The 7,636-nt window shown below is 51.4% G+C and overlaps 1 pseudogene; it reads right to left on the reverse strand.

The window, feature by feature from the left end:
• Nucleotides 1-1,484: 1,484 nt before the first annotated feature.
• Nucleotides 1,485-2,516, reverse strand: LOC116240159 (uncharacterized; annotated as a pseudogene).
• Nucleotides 2,517-7,636: the final 5,120 nt, after the last annotated feature.

The following is a 7,636-nucleotide window of genomic DNA, read 5'->3' on the forward strand; positions in this document are numbered from 1 at the left end:
TCACACTTCCTCCCATCTAAATGGCCTTTTCTCCCAGATAGACCCATTTTCTCCCAAATACATGACATTTTCTCCCACAAAGACCAGTTTTCTCCCAAAGATGGGACATATTCCCCCAGAAATCCCAGCTTATTCTTAAAAATAGGGCCTTTTTCCCCAAAATGCCAGCTTTCTCACAAACACCTGTCATTTTCCAACCAAGTATCACTGAATCACAGAATTACAGAATTGTAGGGATTGGAAGGGACCTCCAGAGATCATTGAGTCCAACCCCCCTGCCAAAGTAGACTCCCTACACCAGGTCACACAAGTAGGCATCCAGGCCGGTCTTGAATATCTCCAGAGAAGGAGACTCCACAACCCCCCTGGGCAGCCTGTTCCACTGCTCCGTCACCTCACCGTAAAGAAGTTCTTGCGCACATTTGTGCGGAACTTCCTATGCTCCAGTTTTTGGCCGTTTCCCCTTGTCCTGTCTCCACACACCGCTGAAAAGAGTCCAGCCTTGCCACTCTGCCCCCCACACCTTAGATATTTATAGACCTGGATCAGGTCTCCTCTCAGTCTTTTCTTCTCAAGGCTAAACAGACCCAGTTCATTTAGCCTTTCCTCATAGGAGATATGCTCCATGCCCTTCACCATCTTTGTGGCCGTCCGCTGGACTCTTTCCAAGAGATCCCTGTCTTTTTTGTACTGGGGAGCCCAGAACTGGATACAATACTCCAGATGAGGCCTTACCAGGGCAGAGTAGAGGGGGAGGATCACCTCCCCCGACCTGCTGGCCATGCTCTTTTTAATGCACCCCAGAATGCCGTTGGCCCTCTTGGCCACCAGGGCACACTGCTGGCTCATGGCCGACCTGTCGTCCACCAGGACACGCAGGTCCCTCTCTGCAGAGCTCCTCTCCAGCAGCTCATCCCCCAACCTGTAGCAGTGCATGCGATTGTTCCTCCCCAGATGCAAGACTCTACACTTGCTTTTGTTAAACCTCATCAGGTTTCTTTCTGCTCAGCTCTCCAGCCTGTCCAGGTCTCACTGAATGGCAGCACAGCTTTTGCCTATCGTAGGCGTGGCAACCTGGTTCGGGAACGGCACGGCGACCAATCTCAGGTCGCTCGGTCCATCGGCTCGCTGACACAAATGTGGTGGACGGCAAATGGCATTTATTGGCGGGAAAAACGGCCTTATATAACCTGGGCACTGAACGCTATTGGCTATCGGGAGGGGGACCCTGTCTTCCCGTACAACGTGATATCTTCCGGGCGCCAGACCCTCACTACCACATTTCCCCCCTCCCTATGCACAATTAAATTAGGTAAAATATAACAATACATAACAATCTTCAATAGAAAACTTGAATAGAACAATCTTCAATAGAAAACTCAAATAGAAAACAAGTTGCTCTGAACAAGAACATTCTTATAACAGTTGTTGGTGCTCTACCAACATGATGTTAATCGGAAGAGAAAGGGGGATGGGCTGTGGCCTCAGGCACGCTCCCCACAGATGCGCCGGGTGATCCGGATGTCCTCGAAGAGCCCCACCAGGTAGGCCTCGCTCGCCTATGGCTGGGCTCTGGAAGCGCAGGTCGGTCTTGAAGTCCTGCGTGATCTCGCACACCAGGCGCTGGAAGGGCAGCTTGCGGATCAGCAGCTCTGTGGACTTCCGGTAGCGGCGGATCTTGTGCAGCACCACTGTGCCGGGCTGGTCACACCGCCTGTGGCCAGCACGCTCTTGTGGGCCGCCTTGGTGGCAACCGGGCCTTTCGCTTCCGCAGGCAGGGTCGACAAGTTGACTGCTGCCTGGAGGCAATTTACAAATTGTGTAAAGCTCTCACTTCCATTTTGTCTTATGGTGGACCATGGCAATGGCTTAACAATAACTTTAGAGGCTGTGCAAATAGCATCCCTGGCCGCACAAGTAGTTGTCATAACTTCATGGGCCTGGAGGCCCAGGGCCTGTGCTTGGGGGGTAATCATTGTTGGGTCTGTACCCATCAGCCGCTGCAGGCTGGAACCATGTAGCGGGTGATCCTCCCCAGTTACTTGAGCTAGTTGCCTTGCACAGTTATCTTCCCATTCTTGTTTAAAAACAATCATCCCTGCTCCATCAAAAATTAGTCTACAGGTTTGTTTTATGTCAAATGGGAGCATATCGTCTCCCCCAAAAACACCATCTATAAGGGTGGAGACCATAGCTGAGTTAAGCCCTTTATCTGCAATTGCCTTAACAATTGTTTGTATATCCCTAGGGTTTATTGGCAAGTGGACCCTCTGTCCCCCATCCGTCACCCGGACCAGGAACGCTAGTGTGGCTGATGGGGCCCAGTTGGCGCATGCAATCTTTATTTTCCTCCAGTCTGTAAGAAGGATTTCTCCCCCTCACGGTTTCTCTTTAATTTGGATGGGAATATTTCGGCTCTTAACTCTGTTCGTATTCATTCCCTCCTCCTCTGAGTTTAAGTCAATTGCGAACCACTCATCGCAGCTAGTGTCTGATCCGGAGTCAGAGCCCGACTGAGCGGCCACTTCCGGTTTCCCGTACCTTTTTGTTAGGCTCTGGCCCCGCCCGCCTCCCTTGCGGGCAGGCCGTTCCCTCCCTCTTGGTTCGTCCCGCCCTCTGCCCAGCAGGATGTTCGCCCCACAGCGGCATTTCTTCAGATGGCCGCTCTGATTGGCTTTCCACCCTTCACTCACACTCCCCTCACCTTCCCGGTCGCTCCCACCGCCTTTATCTAACACCTCCTTGATGTTCCCGCCAAGGACGTCTTCCCCCCGCCCTCCCTCTTCTGGCTCGGCGCCATCTTGGGGCGCATAGGGGGGCGGTCGAGCCCAAACTTCCTCAGGCTCTGATTTCTCCGCAGCACCCCTGGCCTCCTCGATTAACCCACCCCAGAAGGATTTAGCACGTTTCTGTCCCTCCGTGGACGGGTCGGGGTTCAATTGAGAGGACATGTAATCGTCATCGTCAGAGGGGTGCAAAGTCCGCGTGGCCACCCTGACTCCCAGTCCCGGGGTGGCCAACAAACGGCTCTCTGCCGCCCTCCAGCTCTCCCGCTCCTGCATGGCCCTGCGCAGGGCCCGCACGACTCTCCCCCACAACTCTAGGCTTCTCCCACAACCCAAGGACATCGTCTCCTCAGTTAACGCTTTAGTGCACTTATCCCACACTTCGGGGTAGAGAATATCCACCGGCTGGTCAATTACCCTAATTTGCAAAAGCCTCGCAATAGCGAGAGTAAAATCTTTGGGCTTAAAATCGATACCCCACTGCTTATCTAACTGCGATACAACCAAGGAGGACTTCCATCCTCCTTGTTGGTCCGGGAGCGTCCTCCCCGCCAGGCTGGTCCTGCCGATCTGGCCGCTGTTCACCCGTCCAGGCAACAATCCCAGGTTTCGGCACCACTTGTTGCCTATCGTAGGCGTGGCGACCTGGTTTGGGAATGGCATGGCGACCAATCTCAGGTCGCTCGGTCCATCGGCTCGCTGACACCAATGTGGTGGATGGCAAATGGTGTTTATTGGCGGGAAAAACAGCCTTATATAACCTGGGCACTGAACGCTATTGGCTATCGGGAGGGGGACCCTGTCTTCCCGTACAACGCGATATCTTCCGGGCGCCAGACCCTCACTACCACACACAGCCTTCAGGCGTGTCAGCCAATCCTCCCAACTTTGTATCATCGTCAAACTTGCTGAGGGTGGCCACTATCCCCTCATCAAGGTCATTGATGAAGATGCTGAACAAGACTGGACCCAGCACCGACCCCTGAGGAACACCGCTGGTTACAGGTCTCCAACAAGACTCTGCACCGCCACTGATGACCCTCTGTGCTCTGCCAGTCAGCCAGTTCTCAACCCACCTCACTGTCCACTCATCTATCCCTCACTTCCTCAGCTTCGTTATAAGGATGTCGTGGGAGACAGTGTCAAATGCCTTGCTGAAATCAAGGTAGACTACATCCACTGCTCTCCCCCCATCTACCCATCATAGAACATCATAGAAGGCTACCAGGTTGGTCAAGCGTGACCTCCCTCAGGTGAACCCATGCTGACTACTCCTGATAACCTCCTTTTCTTCCAGTTGTCTGGAGATGGCATCCAGCACAAGCTGCTCCATCACCTTTCCACGGACAGAGGTGAGGCTGACTGGCCTATAATTGCCTGGATCTTCCTTCTTGCCCTTTTTGAAGACCGGAGTGACACTGGCTATCCTCCAGTCCTCAGGCACCTCCCCGTTCTCCAAGACCTCTCAAAGATGACAGAGAGCGGTTCAGCAATCACATCTGCCAGCTCCCTCAGCACCCGTGAATGCATCCCATCGGGTCCCATGGATTTGTGAACATTGGTGTTGCCCAGGCGCTCTCGGACCACCTCTTCCCTGACTAAAGGGAAGTCTTCCATTACCCAGACCCTTTCACGAACCTCCAGAGTCTCGGATTCCCGAGGGGGAGCTTTTTCACTGAAGACAGAAGCAAAGAAGGCATTCAGTATCTCTGCCTTCTCAGCATCTCCCGTTACCAGAACACCCCCTTCACTAATCAAGGGAGCCACATTCTCCCTAGTCTTCCTTTTACTGTTAACATACTTTAAAAAGCCTTTTTTATTATCCTTCATCACCTTTGCCAGGTTCAATTCCAGGCGGGCTTTAGCCTTCCTCGTCGCATCCCTGCAGGCCCTGACAACATTTCTATATTCTTCCCAAGTGGTCAGACCCTTTTTCCACATTTCGTGGGCCTTCTTCTTTCCTTTGAGTTTGTGCACGAGCTCCTTGCTCATCTACACAGGTCTCCTGCCACCCTTCCCCAATTTCTTCCTCACAGGGACACAAACACCAATCCTGAGCTGGGAAGAAGAGCTGTTTAAATGCCAACCAGCTCTCACAGGCCCCCTTACCTTCTAACACCCTAGCCCACGGGGTAGCTCCAAGTATATCCCAGAAGAGATCAAAGTTGGCTCTCCTAACGTCCAGGGTAGCAATCCTACTTTTTGCTTTAGTTCTTCCACTCAGGATCTTGAACTCCACCATCTCGTGGTCACTACAACCCAAGCTACCCCCAACCTTTACTTCCCTGACAAGCCCTTCTCTATTAGTGAGAATAAGGTCCAGCAACACCCCTCCCCTCGTCAGTTCCTCAACCACCTGCAACATTATTTCATCTGCCTTTTCTTCAGACCACAACAGAGCGAGTCTGCTTCTGTCAGCAGAAGAGCTGCCTTCATGGAGTTGCAGATCCAGTCAGCCATTGTGGAATTCATCTTGTACCACACAGACGTCCTCTTCAGCTCCAAATCCAGCTCATTCTTCAGAGATGGAGCAGGTGAGTGTCTTCCGTTTCCATGCCCGTGTCCACCAATGCCATAACCCGTTGTGTTTTTTTTGGGGACCAAAAAATTGTTCATTTGACATAGGGCCTCTGGTTCCGTTTGGAGGCCCTAGTTACAGGGGAACCACCATCCTCTGTCATGCCATAAACTGTCCAATGGCCAGGTCTTTTTCCTCAGGTGGCTTGAGCATCGTAGCTCAAGTCACCTGAGGAGGCTTTTTTCTTCTCTTAGGGACTATAAAGTTCTCTAAGTTCCAAGTTCCCATTGGCATTTGCTGCGTTATTCGCACCCTTGCTCTTTTGGGAGTACTTTCAAATTTTTGATCGTCTCGCAGCTGTTTCCATAATTGAAGTAAAATATGATTAGGTTGCCGTTTGATCTTGGCAAAGGCCACCCCAGCCCATGTAAGATGGTTGAACATTTGTTTCTGGGACACCCATACGGGGCCCTATCAGGGTGTCCCTGGGGCAGCCTTTCTGGTCTTAGTGACTGGGAGTACGTTGGCTCCTTCTACCACCCTGACATTGCACTTTGTTCTTAGGCACTCTGTCTCCCCTAAATCAGGTTCAACTGGGCAACCTGTTGGACAATGGCCTCCGAGGCCTCTAGGAGGGTTAATACGGACACTAAGGTTCATAAAGATGGGAAGGAGCCTGTTGTAAAATCAAGTGTTCCTCATCCCTGCCAAAAATTTTGTCAAACTGGGCTTTCAAACGCTTCTTCATATATCGCCTCCCTCGTGCCTAATTCACCAGTATAGGTGTGAAGGTCCTCCATGGAGGATCATAAACCCATATGCAATGGTATAGTGACCTGGTCAGGCCAAGTAACGCGGTGTGCTGCCATTAACCAATCTCTTAATGAATGGTTTTCATCCTGGTGTTGTATCTTTATGGTATTATAGGTTGGATTTCAAAGGGGTTTGTGTCGGGTGGAGCTTTGAGATCCAACCTTGAAGCTCTGTTTTCTGAATCATCCAGGTCCATTGATTTAGGAGCCTGGGTATTTTCTAATGCAGCTTCCGTACTTGTTTTATAGGGCAATTCAACCTTGATTTCTTTCCGGTTAATATGCCAAGTTGCTGCTTTTGTTCTCTAAGTTATTGTTTGAAAGTTCTGCTTGATTGAGGGCATTTAATAATAGCCCTCAATGCCACAGTGGACACAGCTAGCTGTCGCTCTCTTTTGTGATCAAAATGTCTTTATCTAATCCATGGAAAAAACTGGATGAATGGGTGAATGAAGAGGGAGAGACACCAGGCACAGAAAACTAGATTGGTTAAAAAGGACAATTTGAGTTGGGACTGTGTAAGGATCACAGAATCACAGAATTGGCAGGGTTGGAAGGGACCTCAAGGATCATGAATCTCCAACCCCCCTGCCACATGCAGGGCCACCAACCATTCCACCTAATGCTAGACCAGACTGCCCAGGGCCCCATCCAATCTGGCTTTGAACACCTCCAGGGACGGGGCATCCACAACCTCCCTGGGCAGCCTGTTCCAGTACCTCACCACTCTCTCCGTAAAGAATTTCCCCCTGACGTCCAACCTAAATCTCCCTTCCCTCAGCTTAAAACCATTTCCCCTTGTTCTGCTGTCACTCACCCTTTCAAAGAGTTGATTCCCCTCCTCTTTGTAGGCTCCCTTTAGGTACTGAAAGGCTGCAATGAGGTCACCCCGCAGCCTTCTTTTCTCCAGGCTGAACAAGCCCAGCTCCCTCAGCCTGTCCTCATAGGGGAGGTGCTCCAGTCCCCTGATCATCTTCGTGGCCCTCCTCTGGACCCTCTCCAACAGCTCCCTGTCTTTCTTGTACTGGGGGCTCCAGACCTGGACGCAGTATTCCAGATGGGGCCTCACAAGAGCAGAGTAGAGGGGAACAATCACTTCTCTGTCCCTGCTGGCCACCCCTTTTCTGATGGAGCCCAGGATCCCATTTGCCTTCCGAGCCGCAAGGGCACACTGCTGGCTCATGTTAAGTTTTTCGTCTACAAAATGGATGGGGTTGTGGCAACTCATAAAAACTGTGGGATTGAAAGTAACTAGGTTCTTCTTAAGAGGTGCTCACCTTGAGCTGTAAATCTCAAGAACTGCAAATAAATGAGGATGAAGGATAGATTGATCCACTGAAAGCAGAAGTCAAAGCTTGAACTGAGAATGTTGGAGGGGTAGCAGCATGATTTCTTCAGCACAGGGTGACAGGAGTGCAACTACTGGAACAGTTTCTGGAGACCCAGGTGGGACCCTACAGGTGATGGCCATCAGGCCCCCCCTGCCTCAAAGTGTCCGGCTGCCAGCAGTGGGTGAGTTC

This window comes from Phasianus colchicus, chromosome 21 (assembly GCF_987193195.1).
Source record: "Phasianus colchicus chromosome 21, bPhaCol1.hap1.1, whole genome shotgun sequence".
In the NCBI taxonomy this organism is placed as follows: Eukaryota; Metazoa; Chordata; class Aves; order Galliformes; family Phasianidae; genus Phasianus; species Phasianus colchicus.